Raw genomic sequence first — 16,154 nt, forward strand, 5'->3', positions numbered from 1 at the left:
GGGCCTACCTAACTGAATCTTCAGTGAAAGACAAAAGACTCAGTTCAAGCAGGAGCAATAAAAAAAAAGTAAGAAGAACTATGCCATTTAACTATTCTATTTTTAATGGCAGTATTTAGACAGGGATCTTATTAAAAGCAGAAGTGTGGATGTCATTTACTAGTCAAAAGAACAGTGTGTACATTATGACATTATATATTTAATAAGAACACAGAAAGACTGGATGCTAAGTGTCAGAAGTATGTGCTGCCTTGTAAGGGATCAGAGTTCCATGACATTAAGCAAAGCCTTTGATACTCAAATGGGCAAGAATGAAGAAACTAATAAAAATGAATTACAGATGGTAATAACAACCCTTTCCTTGTCTAATGTAGAATCAACATTCAGATTTTCTCCTTAATGCTAGTTTCCTAAAATATGAGCTTTTTCCAAGAAGAAAATTCAAGAAAATAGGGATATATATATTTATATATGTGTTTATGTATAAAGCAAAAAGGCAAAATGGTTGTCTGAGGAGGCCTTACAAATAGCTGTAAAAAGAAGAGAAGCAAAAGGCAAAGGAGAAAAGGAAAGATACATCCATTTGAATGCAGAGTTCCAAAGAGTAGCAAGGAGAGATAAGAAAGCCTTCCTCCATGATCAATGCAAAGAAATAGAGGAAAACAACAGAATGGGAAAGACTAGAGATCTCTTCAAGAAAATCAGAGATACCAAGGGAATATTTCAAAAAGATGGGCACAATAAAGGACAGAAAAGATATGGACCTAACAGAAGCAGAAGATATTACCAAGAGGTGGCAAGAATACACAGAAGAACAATACAAAAAAGATCTTCATGACCAAGATAATCACTCACCTAGAGCCAGACATCCAGGAATGCAAAGTCAAGTGGGCCTTAGAAAGCATCACTATGAACAAAGGTAGTGGAGGTGATGGAATTCCAGTTGAGCTATTTCAAATCCTAAAAGATGATGCTGTGAAAGTGCTGCACTCAATATGCCAGCATTTTGGAAAACACAGCAGTGGCCACAGGACTGGAAAAGGTCAATTTTCATTCCAATCCCAAAGAAAGGAAATGCCAAAGAATGTTCAAATTACTGCACAATTGCACTCATCTCACACGCTAGTAAAGTAATGCTCAAAATTCTCCAAGCCAGGCTTCAACAGTACGTAATCGATGAACTTCCAGATGTTCAAGCTGGATTTAGAAAAGGCAGAAGAACCAGGGATCAAATTTCCAACATCTGCTGGATCATCGAAAAAGCAAGAGAGTTCCAGAAAAACATCTACTTCTGCTTTATTGACTATGCCAAAGCCTTTAACTGTGTGAATCACCACAAACTGTGGAAAATACTGAAAGAGATGGGAATACCAGACCACCTGACCTGCCTCCTGAAAAATCTGTATGCAGGTCAGAAAGCCACAGTTTGAACTGGACATGGAACAACAGACTGATTCCAAATCAGGAAAGGAGTATGTCAAGGCTGTCTATTGTCACCCTGCTTATTTAATTTATATGCAGAGTACATCATGAGAAATGCTAGGCTGCCTGAAGCTCAAGCTGGAATCAAGATTGCTGGGAGAAATATCAATAATCTCAGATATGCAGATGACACCACCCTTATGGCAGAAAGCGAAGAAGAACTAAAGAGCCTCTTGATGAAAGTGAAAGAGGAGAGTGAAAAAGTTGCCTTAAAGCTCAACATTCAGAAAACTAAGTTCATGGCATCTGGTCCCATCACTTCATGGCACATAATGGGGAAACAGTGGAAACAGTGGAAACAGTGAGAGACTTTATTTTTTTAGTCTCCAAAATCACTGCACATGATTGACTGCAGCCATGAAATTAACAGATGTTTACTCCTTGGAAGAAAAGTTATGACCAACCTTGACAGCATATTAAAAAGCAGAGACATTACTTTCCCAACAGAGGTCCATGTGGTCAAGACTATGGTTTTTCCAGTATTCATGTATGGATGTGAGAGTTGGACTATAAAGAAAGCTGAGTGCCAAAGAATTTATGTTTTCAAACCAGGGTGTTGGAGAAGACTCTTGAGAGTCCCTTGGACTGCAAGGAGATCCAACCAGTCCATCCTAAAGGAGATCAGTCCTGAATATTCATTGGAAGGACTGATGCTGAAACTCTAGTACTTTGGCCACCTGATGTGAAGAACTGACTCATTTAAAAAGACCTTGATGCTGGGAAAGACTGAAGGTAGGAGGAGAAGGGGACGACAGAGAATGAGATGGTTGGATGGCATCACCAACACTATGGACATGAGTTTGAGTAAACTCCGGAAGTTGATGATGGACAGGGAGGTCTGGCATGCTGCAGTCCATGGGATCACAAAGAGTCAGACATGACTGAGCGACTGAACTGAAACTGAAACTTATGTGTAGGTATATATATGGATAGATAGATAGATTATTATAATAAAAATAATCCTAGAGCTTCTCTTCTTATCCAGCTTCTATCGGAACTATTGGTTCATCATACTGGCCCAACAAATACAAGAAAAACATGCAAAGTTAATCCCTCTTACCAAATAGAGGACTGGGAAGGTGAAGCAAATAGGAGTACTTTGGGCCACTTATTTGAGAAGATGTACCTCCATTCATATATAAATATAAGACTATGGATTCAGTCAGTAATAAATGCATTCTGAACTGTTTCCTAATCATAAGAACAAGTTTCTAGGAACCAAGCATAGATTTTAAATCCCAAAGGCTAAAATGGATGCAGAAGTCAAACAGGTACAGTTAATTTCAGTCAGTGATGGGCTCAAACCTACAGGTGTAGTTTTGTTAGTATTCCTGAATTGGGTACAGCAAACCCTTAAAGTAATTTTACTCACCCCTACAAAGCACCCCTGGTGGAGAAGAGCATGGCAACCCACACCAGTATTCTTGCCTGGAGAATCCCATGGACAAAGGAGCCTGGTGGGCTATAGTCCATGGGGTTGCAAAGATTCAGACCAATTGTGGCAACTTAACACACACGCATGCACAAAGCACCCCTACCATTCTGTCATCCCTTAGAATTTGCACACACATAAACAAATGAAACGTTAGAGGGAAACAATACATCTAAGAGAAACGAAAGGCTAAGGGAAGTCAAGGAATAGGAAAATAAGGCAAAAAAATGAATCAACAAATACATAATTTTAAGATGTGTGTTAAACTGTCTATCATTAATGCAACTTCCAAAGAAAACTATCTAAATGTATACACAATTACTTGGAAAGGAATGTGATTCATCAAATTGATCAAAGAACAGAAATTTTATTTTGTAATTTTGAATTTTCTTAGATGAAAAATTGAGGTAAAGTATCACCCATTTCATATAGTTACTTATTTCTTAGTGGAACCGCTTTGTGATCCAGTGGTTAGGACTCTGCACTTCCACTGCAGGGGTCCTAGGTTCTATTCCTGGTCAGGGAACTAAGATCCCTCAAGCCGTGTGGTGAAACAAAAACAAAACAAAACAAAACAAAAAAATATATATATATGCATATATATATGCAGTATTTTAAAGCACCTAGCACAGTATCTGAAACAGTATTCAATAAATGATTGCTAGTTTTAATCATATTAAAGTTAGATGATGAAAGATGTTTATGATGCCTATAAAGTCTAATATTCTTATTACATACTCTTAGTCAGTACATCATAATTTCCATTTTATTAAACAAGTATGTTACTTCTTAAAAGGAAATTATCTGAGGAAGACAATCCAAGCCTCAGAATAACAAAAGATTTCAAATTATTATCTCTTGTCATTGCCAAAGCTAAGTAAAACTTATAAACATGATATCTGTGCTTATCAAAGGGCTGGCTAAAAACCACCTTTGAAGTCACAGAAGCTTAATATATGACATCTGAAGGTACAGGGAGCTATACTGAAAAAGGCATTTACTCGTCTTCTTAAACTGAGCCATTCAAAATTATGAAATTAATAGAATTGCTGATTTTTGCTTTATGTATCTTTCTTTGTTGTTACATGTCTAATGGTTTATGATGTCTATCTTCTTTGTGAATTGTACCTTTTATCATTAAAAATACTTATCTTTGTTTCATTTAAAAATAAATTCTATTTTTTAAAAGTGAATAGAATTGAAGAGTAGCAAATAGAAACAGAAAGTCAGAACTTCCCTGGTGGTTCACTGGTTAAGACTCTGCACTTCCACTGCAGGGGGCATGGTTTGACCTCTTATAGTGGGAGAAGTTCCACATGCTTCAAGCTGAGGCCAAAAAAAAGGAGGGAGGGGGTTAAAGTCTCCTTCCTTCCTGAACTCAGCAGACTACAACCAGGAAACAATTTTTTTCCCATCATTGTTGCTGTAAAGCTGTTCTGTGGAATCAGTCTTCACTGCTCCTGGATGAAGTTTAAGGTAAATCTTACAGTTTTTCTATTCTCTCTTTAGGAAATCATGAATAATCTCATTTTCCAAGTATTAAGAAGTCTAGACTCTCTTGGAGTATTTCAACTTCCAACTAAGACGGAGTAACTAGCCCTCCTGCTGTAAGCTACCATAAACTGGACAAAACATATTAGGTTTCTGTCTGAGGGCATTTAACAACAGACATCACAGCCTATGGCACCAAGACAAGCAAAACTCATGAGGTGAGCTCCCCCATCCGCCCGAGCTTTGTCAGAAGACAATTTCCAACTGCAGCACAGCAAGCTGGAATTCAAGCAGAGCACAAGAGCCCCACTGAGCTAAGAAGGCAGATATGAGAGTTGGGGGCAGCTGTGAAATCTGAAATATGAATCAGGGCACCAGGAAGAAGGGAGTCTTGCAGAAACAGAGGTTGTGAGACAGTTCCCTGAGAGTTCCTAAATGAGCACTGAGCTAAGCATGCACATGGAGAGACTATGCAGAATTTATCAGAGGATGACTGCTACAGGGCTGAGAATGGAACAGATACCAGAAGTCAAGCAGTGCTGGAGGATGTTAAAGATCTGGTGCAGCTGACATGGAGAGACCTCATTAATACCTTATAAATACTGACAAAGGCTGCTGTTAAGAGTAAAGACCAGGCCCCACAGTAAGGCCTGCTCTATACCCAACTAACGACCTTCCCCAGTGGCTCAGTGGTAAAGAATCTGCCTGCAATGCAGGAGACGCAGAAGATGTGGGTTTGAACCTTGGGTTGGGAAGATCCCCTGGAGGAGGGCATGGCAACTCACTCCAGTATTCTCACCTGGAAAATCCCATGGACAGAGGAGGCTGGCAGACTACCGAGCACACACGCACACACACCCACCTAACAAAGTCTAAACCAAGCCGTTACAAGCTTCACAGGGAAGACGGAGTTTGGGAGTTGAGCTATCCCAAGTCAAAAGAGTTTAGAAAATACCTTAAGACTTTCCACAGATCTGCCCTATGAGAACATAAAATCGAGCTGTCACAAGTTCAAGGTGTTGTTGCTGTTGTTTAGTTAAGTCGTGTCTGACTCTTTTGCAATCCACAGGCTCCTCTGTCCATAGAATTTTCCAGGCAAGAATACTGGAGTGGGTTGCCATTTCCTTCTCCAGGGGATCTTCCCCACCCAGGGATCAAACCCAAGTCTCCTGCATGCAGGCAGGGAGATTCTTGATCGCTGAGCCACCAGGGAAGCCTCAATTGAACTTGATATTTTCAGTCATTTTTACTTCAACTTTTCTGCTGGATATGTAGAAGCATCTCATGGTGATTTTAATTTGAATTTCTCTGAAGCCTAATGATGCTGAGCAACTTTTCACACCCTTATTGGGCCAGTTGCAAATGTTTGTGACATGTCTCTTCAAATATTTGTCCTTTTTTTTTAACTGGGCTGTTTACCTTCTTATTGATTTATAAGATTTCATTATATATTCTGGATACAACTAGTTTTTCAGCTACATAGTGAATATTTTCTCTCAGTCCAAGAATTGTCTTTTCATTTGCTTAATAGTTGTCTTTTGAAGATCAGGAGATTTTAATTTGGGTGCGTTGTAATTTATCATTTTCTTTCTTTTATGATTAGTGCTTTACATGCCCTAAGAAATTTTTGCTTACTCCAAGGTCATAAAGATTTTCTCTTAATTTTTTCTTCTACTAGTTTTATAGTTTTAGGTTTTAAATTTCAGTCTATGATCCATTTCATGTTAAATGTTATGGCTTTTCTCCTTGTTTTTTTATTGACTTATTTTAAATTGTTGAACCAATCTTATTTTTCTGGAATAAATTCCAATTGGTCATGAGAGATTATCTATTTTGTATATTGCTAGATTTTATTTGCCTTTTTAGGACAGGGCAGGGAGGCCTGGCATGCTGAAGTCATGAGGTCACAGAGAGCCAAACACGACTTGGTGACTGAACAACAACAAGAAGATTCTATTTGCTAATCATTTTAGTATTACTACACCCATGTTAATAAGGGATACTGACTGTAACTCTTCCTTTTTATAATATCTTTATCAGTTTTAGAATCAAAGCTATCAAAAATGGGTTGGAAAGCATTCTCTCCTCATCTATTTTTGGAAAAAGTTTGTATAATACTGGTATTATTTTTTCCTTTAACGTTTAATATATTTCACCTGTGAAACTATACATGGACATTTTATGAAAAGGTTTTTATTATTAATTCAAAAATTTTAGTAGAGACAGGCTATTCAGACTTTCTATTTCTTCTTGTGGCAGCTTTTGGTAAGTTGTGGTCTTCAAGTCATTTATTTATTTCATCTAAGTTATTAAATTATTAGTATAAAGTTGTTCATAATATTCCTTTATATTCTTTTTAATATTGCTGGGATCTGAAAGTGTCTTTTAAAGTTTCTGGAATGAGGGAATAATGATGGTCACCTCATTCCAAAACCCTTCCTCTTTTACTCTCCTAAAAAAAAAAAAAAACACATAAAACCACACTGCACCCATACCTTATTCATTACTATGCAATGGAGAACACTGCAACCTCCACCATACATAAGGGGATGGGGAGAAAATCCCAACAGTACTTCCACCATCAGCCCACTACTACTACTAAAAACCTGAGGGCATGGAGAATGGGGAAGCGAAGGCTTTCCTAAGATTCTATGAAAGGGAACAGAGGGAAGCACAGATTTTAGAGAATCTAAAATCTGACACAGACAAAATCAGAGGAATATGTGAAACAATAAATGCAAAAATACTTAACATGGGATGAGACCAAGGAATTCATAATCATATAGGGCTATAGGAAAGAAACTTGAAAGTGTGCAGGACTGGAAGTGGCAGCCTTAAAGAAGCACTTGATTTTGGGAGTGAGTTAGCTAGAAAGAAGACAGAAACAGAGGTTTGTCTATGTGATAAGTGATATGGTCAGAAGCAATAAGGAAACTACTTTAATCCTGGCAGTATTCTGACCAAGAATGTACATTGTCAATATAATCAGAGGAAAGTGGCTGACAAACAAAATGAGGAAATGAGGAATATTTTCTTTCTTTAAAAGGTGGGGGAGACCATATTCTTCAGAACTGTCAATGTCATAAAAGATAAAGAAAGGGGGTGAAAATTCCCCAGCTTAAAAGAGGCTAAAAATACATGCAACTGAATGCACTGCCTGCCTATAGACTAGATCCTGTTAACAATGGGATGTGATGGGGGGGCAGGAATCTTATAAAGCACTTTGTTATAGTATTAGATCAACTGAAAAAAAATAGAATTTGGATATTAGAATAGATAAAAGTATTATATCAAAGTAATTTTATGAAAATAGCAACTGTACTATGTAATAACATTTCTATCCTTAGGAAATATACACTAAAGTGCTTAGGAATAAAGGGCCATGATGCATATAATATACTCTCAAATGGCTCAGAAAAAACAATTGTGCATACATGAGCAAGTGTGTAAATGGTAAAGCAAATAAGATAAAAGTATTCATAATAGGAAAACATGGGTAAAGGGCATAAAGATTATTTCTTGTATTACTTTTAACTTCAAAAAAAAACAAAGAAAAGAAATGTTATCAAATCTCAGTTGTCCATAGTGTCTACATAGCCATAATAAAGTAAATTCTTGTATTAGTTAGGGAAAAGGCCAAGCTACAACAACAAAGATACCCCAAAATATAATGACTTAAATTAGCTAGTTTATTTTGCTAAGTATAGGGACAATGTCTTCCCTTAACCCTTTCTACCTCTATCAGTAATCCCTCTTTTTCATTCGACTTCATTAGAGTCATCTGCCACAAACTGTCTCCTACTGGGACCTTAACTAATACAGTATTTAAGACATATGGGGACTAGCTTGTTCACATACCTGATGAATGCACAGATGACTTCCCTTTGTGGAAAGAAAGAAAACAGAAATACATGCCATGCAGTGGAATCACAATTATTCAAATTAACATTGGTGCAGTGTGTGACAGAGTACCAGTAGAAGACAAGGCTTTGAGAAATAAATGGCTATCGAACTGGGCTATTCAATGACAGTGGTAATTACAAATGCTGAATGAGCTACCTGCTCTGCTCTGCTTCAGCACTTACAAAATGTAAAAGCTTGGGATGTTAAGCCCTCAAATCAAGGTACAAGTGGAAAACCCAAAAGCTTCTATGATGACCACGTAACAGGATTGACACTGCACAAAGGAAAAGGAAATACAGACCTTCCAGGGGTCGTTAGTGCCCCAGAATGCCAAACACCACATTATGCACTAGTCAAAACGGGGCTTACAGAATTCCAGTCATATATGAAGTCTTGAAATAGGAAATTGGAAATGGGGACTGTTCGCATCTCTAAAAAACATTGGGTTAAGATGTACTTATAGTAGATTATGGATTAACACAGTGTTCACCTCATCCCCCCTCCAGAAACTGTACTAGGATAATCCCAAACAGCTACCAAAATTAAGAATGCGCTTAATCTCTGAGCAAAACCAACCCTATCAGTAGCCATGAAATCAAATTGTAGGAAACTAACAGACAGACCCATCAAAGGTTTACACTCCCTCTATATTCCCCATTCATTATTATGCCAAGTACTCAGATATTATTTGCCCTGCTGCCAACCATGTGTGTGAAGGTAGGATTACTCAACTGTCTGAACATTCACAGGGTCCCAGAGGTGAAATAACTCATTCAACCATGGGGGCAGACAATAAAGCTTTTTCCCCATGACTTACAGCCAAGATTCTGCAATCACGACCTGGCAACCATTCTCACCCTCTTTATTATTATTTCACTCAAGGAAGAAATTAAAAGCCTGTGGAGACAAGCACTCAGATTTTCTTTTAACTGACTAGTGACTCTAAAGACAAGTTTCTCCCCAATATTTTATAGAAGCATTATGATAGCAAGTATGATTCCCATTCAAGATAGTCAGCTAAAGACTCTTATGTCTCCTTCTCTAAAAACAACAAGAACAACAAACCACACCAAACAACAATCACAGGCTTTTAAAATAAACAGACATTAACTCCTTCAAAGAAATCAGAACAGTAAGCCTAACCATAATCTGTGAACATAGAAAGTGAACAAAGAAAAGGTAAACAATACTGCAGAGAAGAGGAAGGTCAGATCTAAACTCCTAGAGAATACATTCACTCATCCCCTAAAATCCTGAAAAGCACCAGCTACCACAGAAAGTGGGGTGAGGTGGGATCTAAAGATAAGAGTAATATTTTAAAGCCTGTGTAAGCAATAGTTAGGTACCCAGACCCCCACAGAATACAGAAAGTATAATCTCTGGAGAAGTTGAATTAAGCAAGTGACTCCAGATTAGAGGCACATCAGGTATAAAATAGTGATAGCATGGGAATAGGCAAGCACTGGAAAAATATGTAGATGGGGAAAAAAAATGTCTACATTCTGGATAATCAACCCTCTAAACCTCCTCCCCACTGAGGTCCAGAATACATGGGACTAGCTCATTCTCTCCCATACAGAGGTTAAAGAAACCTTTAAAGAAAGAAAACCACCTCAGAAGAAAAGATGTACATCTACAGATAACTGAGTCCCCAGTGAAATAGTGAAGTAGTCCCTAACTGTCCTAAGATGAAGCCCACCAGCTGACAAGCTCTGGCTCCTGACCCCAAGGACACATAGTCTGCAGTCAGTCTTTATTGCTTGACTGTTTAATATACATGAGTAGCCAACAGGCACATCGAAAGATGCTCAAAATCACTAGCCATCAGAAAAATGCAGATCAAAACCAAAATGAGATACTACCATACACCCACTACAGTTGCTAAAATCAAAAAGATAAATAACAACATGTTGGCAAGGATATGGAGAATCTCATCTCATTATTGAGAGATAAGGAGTTAGCCCTAAGAAAAAATAAAGGTAGAAATGAAGCATATTGGAGAGTAGGGGGAAGTGGGGAACTGATGGCTTCATAAGTTTTTACTATTTAACATTTTATCTTTATCAAATTAATTGCACACAGTTAAAAGTTATTTTGAATGTTTCTGTCATCTTGCAAGGTTTAAAGTAAATGATCTACAAAGATGTGAAAGATGTATGATGAGAACTATAAAACACTGATAAAGGAAACTGAGATGATTCAAAAACAGGGAAAGATATCCCATACTCTTGGATTGGAAGAATTCATATCGTTAAAATGGCCAACTACCCAAAGCAATCTTCAGATTTAATGCAATCCCTATCAAGGTGGTGCTAGTGGTAAAGAACCTGTCTGCCAATGCAGGAGACCTAAGAGGCGAGGGTTCAATCCCTGGGTCAGGAAGATCCCCTGGAAGAGGGCATGTCAACCCACACCAGTATTCTTGCTTGGAGAATCCCATGGACAGAGGAACCTCATGGGCTACACTCCACGGGGTGGCAAAGGGTCCAACATGACTGAAGCGACTTAGCACGCATGCACTATCAATTTACCCACGACATTTTTCACAGAATTAGGACAAATAACCGTAAAATTTACACGGAACCATAAAAGACCTAGAACTGCCAAAGTAAAGCTGGAGACATAACCCTCCAGACTTTAGACAATACTATAAAGTGTGGTGTTGGCACAAAAATAGATACATGGATCAATGGAACAGAATAGAGAACCCAGAAATAAACCCACACATCTATGGTCACAATCTTTGACAAAGGAAGCAAGAATATACAATGAAGAAAAAGCAATCTCTTAAGCAAGTGGTGTTGGGAAAACTAAGAGGCACATATAAATCAATGAAGTTTGAACACACCCTCACATCATACACAAAAATAAGCTCAAAATGGCTTAAAGATTTAAATATAAGACAGGACACCATAAAACTCCTAAAAGAGAACATAGGCAAAACATTGTCTACATAAATGGTACCAATGTTTTCTTAGGTCTCTCTCCCAAGGCAATAGAAATAAAAGAAAAAGTAAACAAATGGACCTAATCAAACTTAAAAGCTTTTGCACAACAAAGGAAACCATAAACAAAACAAAAAGACAACGAATGGGAGAAAATATGTGCAAACGATGCAACCAACAAGGGCTTAACTTATAAGATACACAAACAACTCATACTACTCAGTAACAACAACAACAACAAATCCAGTCAAAAACTGGGCAGAAGACCTGAACAGACATTTCACCAAAGACATACAGATGGCCAGTAGGCACTAAACCTCTTTATTGCAGCCCTGAAAATAAGACATTGTAAATCAACTATACTTCAATTTTTTTTAAACATTAAAAAGAATTGCTTTTGGTTGGAAACTAAAAAAGTAAAACATGATACAAATGAACTTATTTACAAAACAGAAACAGGCTCACAGACATAGAAAACAGACCCATGGTTACCAAAGAGAAAAGAGGGTCGGGAGGTGGGGGGGACAAACAGCAGTTTGGGATTAGCAGATACACACTACTATATACAAAATAAACAACAGGTCCTATAGTATCGTAACAGGAAACTATATTCAATATTCTATAATAAATCATAATGGAAAAGACAATGTATACATATGTATAACTGAATCACTTTGCTGTATACCAGAAATTAGGACAACATTGTAAATCAACTATACTTCAATTTTTAAAATTGTTCAATGATCTATTTTTAAAGATGTAATAAAGTATTTTGCTAGCACACTTCTAACACCTCTCTCCTAAGCCTAGGAGCTTCATCTCTAGTTTTCTAACAGCCCTGCAGTGGATCATGCCATATTAAAAGGTATCATTGAATTTCCCCACCTCAATTTAAGATAGTACACAAATGTACACAGTGTACAATTTTTAAGTGGGAGAGGTGAATGGATATAATATTTTTTTAAAACAGATTGAAAAGCCAAAAAAAAAGTAGAAGACTGACTTCTACACTTCTTCTAGCTCACTCCAGTAACTGTGTGATAAATACAAAAACTCAACTATTCTGTAAGAAGCACTATATACATCCTAAAATTCCACCATAATATATTAGCCTTTAAAAGCCAGAAAAACACAGCTATTGCCAGTTAATCTCAAAACTGAGGAAAATTTACAATAAATATGGTTCAAGCATATTAGAGGTCCCTAATATTAGTGTCCTCATTAACTGAAAAAACTATTAGGCCCAGTGCCTACTAACTGTACCATTTGTTACACTTACATTTATTCCAATATAATTAATACACACTGATTCCCCAACAGATAATCTATTCTACATACTGACATCAAAACAATATGGTTTTCAGGAAGTTGGGCAAGAAAAGCAAAGTGTAAGGGATGAATGATGGAGCCAATTTCCCAGGTTTCAATAGAATTTGTCACCATCTTTCAAAAAGAAAAGAACCATTGATTGTGTTCCCAAATTATATTATGTGTTGATCAATTCAAGAACAGCCTACTACTGCTGAGGAAACCACAGAATAACAGGATTCTGAATAATTTTTCATTGAAAGGCAAAAGTTAAACATCATATTCCTTAAGAGAACTAGCAACAGTAGACATATTAATAGTGCTAGGCACTGTTCCTAATATATCAGGACCCACAATAAAACCACTGCTAAAGTCTAGAAATGGTCATAAGAAATCTTTCAACCTTACAGCATAAAAGTCAGTTGATAATTTCTTTGTCTAACACCTAATAAAACTCATTCTTCCAAAATTGTGGAAAAGCTAAGCACAGTCCTTCCTTATTATAAAGTTTCCTGTTACAAAGTTGCATGGTTTACACATATGCTACACTTTATTATTTAAAAAAAAGTCCTCCTTATAACACCCTCTTTGTTGTAATACTCAACATACTTTACCTCCAGGCTAGATATATAATGAAAGCAAAATGAATTCAGACAGATTGCTGAGGCAAAAAAAGCCAGTTTCTTTTTAGTAGTCTTTCTAAAGTCTTTTTTCTTTCCCTGTAGCTTTTCATCATCTCAACATTTTGTTTTTGCTGAACATTTTCCTTTTCTTTTTACATATTTCCTTTAGTAAATGAGAGATGATAGATTGTTAAAACCAGTTTGTACTACCTTGGAAACAAGCACTTTTAATATATAACTCCTGCCTTCCAAAGTCTTGTACAGATTTCATCTTTAGGACAATGAACTGTGTAAGACTTAATCAACTATCTGCAAAAAGCCATATGAAATCTTAATTTTTTCCACTCACACATTTTTATGTTCACAGTCCTCTACAATCATGAATATTACTTTCCAAAATATATTTAGGAATATTTCTCAGTTTTAGCAAAGATCTAGAAATGCTGCTTTAAAAGGTTCTTATTCACAAATTTCAGTGTAAAGAAATTTGGTTTAAAAACCCTGATTAGAGACTTCCCTGGTGGGCCAGTGGTTAAGAGTCTGCCTGCCAACGCAGGGTACGTGGTTTTGATCCCTGGTCTGAGAAGATCCCACGTGCTGTGGGGCAACTAAGCCCGTGCCCTGCAACTACGGAAGCCCCTGAGCCTAGAGCCCATGCTCTGCAACATGAGAACCCCAGCAGCAAGAAGCCGGTGCCCTGCACCTAGAGAACAGTGCCCGCTCGCCGAAACTAGAGAAAGCCCGTGCCCAGCAAAGACCCAGAGCAGCCTAAAATACATAATTCTAAAAAGCAAAAACCCTGATTATTTTTAACTTAGGCAGCAACATAGTCCAAATATTAATACAAGTTGAAGGACTTATTCTGATATGATCATCTTAATGATTTCTGATACTCTAAATTAGTCAGAAGGGACTTAAATTATGTACTACATGAAATACTGAAGGTACATATTTCATATTCTTTAATGTTTGAGAAGTAAACACATAGAATGCTACTCTTGCACATAAAGCAAGCTTACTAATATTATAACTCAATCTTGAATGTCTTTTTAAAATTTAATCACAAAAAGATTGGGGGAAATTGTAGTAGTATAATTGTAAAAATCATCGTACATTTGTCTGACACTTATTTTTGTACTGTCCACATAAAGAATTATAAAAGAATGTTCATGGCAGCTTTATTCATTTCAGTCAAAAACTGGAAACCACCCAAATGTCCATCAAAAAGATAATCTACTTAAAATTTATTTTATATGTATAACCTCTACACAGAGTACTACTAATGCACTTTGAAAATACTTTTAACATAGTCATAGTCAACTATTTGTTTTTCATATTAAGCATTAACATATATCTCTACCTTGTACTTCAGAATTTAAATCTATAAGCAAGAGTTTCCATGTAGAATGGAAAAGGCTTAATGAATCAACTTAATTCAAGAGAGACTAGGGGGTGGGGAACATTGTTCATTTCCCATGGCAATGTGTTTTGTAGACGAATGTTGTAAACTGTTGGAAACCTTTATATCACTGTGACATCTGAATAAAGTAGTTTTTTGGTAATCATTTTCCTTCCAATCAGGTAAAACAATTTAATAGCTTAGTTACTTCATTCTTAAGAAGGGGACCATGATGAACCATATATAGAATCAAAAATGGCTGTCAAATCCTATCAAGATTACCATATTTAATCATTCTCTCGTCAAAGGCAGTCCTGACCACAGACATTCCCATAACACTTTTCCAGCCTTGGCATTCGGCCACCATGAAAGAAAGCTTTTTTTTCAAACAACACCAAAAAACTTCAAATACTCTTTTCAACCTTTCCCCCCTTAGTCATAGTAGGCAAGGACGTATTTAACCACTAAATTTCTATAGCGTATGTATGGAGGGAATCAGAATTCACCTTTCAGGGAAAGTAACAACTTTATAAATAATCGTGTAAAAAATGAAATTGCAGACTACAGGGAACTCTCTTTATAAATTCCCCCAGGAACTAAAGGTTTTATAAAACATAATACACAGGAAAACGCTATTTGAAAGCGACATTGTTTTATGGGTCTTGGACCGGGGATTTTATAAATGAATACTATATATATGAGAAAAGTCAGCACAGGATGAAAATCAATCCTATCATCCCCTTGATCTTCCGACTTCACTTAGGATCCATAAAGGATCTTAAGAACAAATAAGGGAAATACTCCAACATTATAAAACACCTATACTTTAATGCTTAAGCAAGGAGTAGAAGTCAGCAGCGGAGAAGGCAATGGCACCCCACTCCAGTACTCTTGCCTGGAAAATCCCATGGATGGAGGAGCCTCGTAGGCTGCAGTCCATGGGGTCACTAAGAGTCGGATACGACTGAGCGATTTCACTTTCACTTTTCACTTTCATGCATTGGAGAAAGAAATGGCAACCCACTCCAGTGTTCTTGCCTGGAGAATCCCAGGGACGGGGGAGCCTGGTGGGCTGCCATCTATGGGGTCGCACAGAGTCGGACATGACTGAAGTGACTTAGCAGCAGCAGGAGTCAGCAGAGCACAGGGATTCTTCCACAGCACGATGCTCCAACATTTCAACCAAATCTACTAGAAAATAGAAGCCATGTGGTTTGCTAGTGAGACAAGAGTTATCAAAACATTATCCTTTGATTTCTTTCTTATAAGGAAAATGGCATTAATCTTCTATTAGCACTAACATCCCCACACACACAAAAAAAAGCAAGATTGTGTTCTGGATGCTCATTCACCCCACTGGAGCATATCGGTTCACTCTCTGGATGGCAATCAAAGAATTCAGATGGCTTCAGGAAGCACAGCCTCTCAGCAACCGCATGTGGTCACTAATACGTTTCCTTGGCAGACAAGAAAAAGGCTCCAGTTTAGACAATTAGAAGTTATTATTTGAAGGCTGAGGATCTGATTATTGTGGGTTGCCTCAAAATGAGGCAAAGGTGACTTGACTTATT

The 16,154-nt window shown here is 37.3% G+C and overlaps 1 protein-coding gene across 3 annotated transcripts in view; it reads right to left on the bottom strand.

The window, feature by feature from the left end:
• Window positions 1-16,154, bottom strand: part of BBS9 (Bardet-Biedl syndrome 9) — a 476,883-nt gene that overhangs the window by 402,793 nt on the left and 57,936 nt on the right. The gene's annotated exons all lie outside the window — the stretch shown is intronic.

Source organism: Bos javanicus, chromosome 4, assembly GCF_032452875.1.
Source record: "Bos javanicus breed banteng chromosome 4, ARS-OSU_banteng_1.0, whole genome shotgun sequence".
Classification (NCBI taxonomy): Eukaryota; Metazoa; Chordata; class Mammalia; order Artiodactyla; family Bovidae; genus Bos; species Bos javanicus.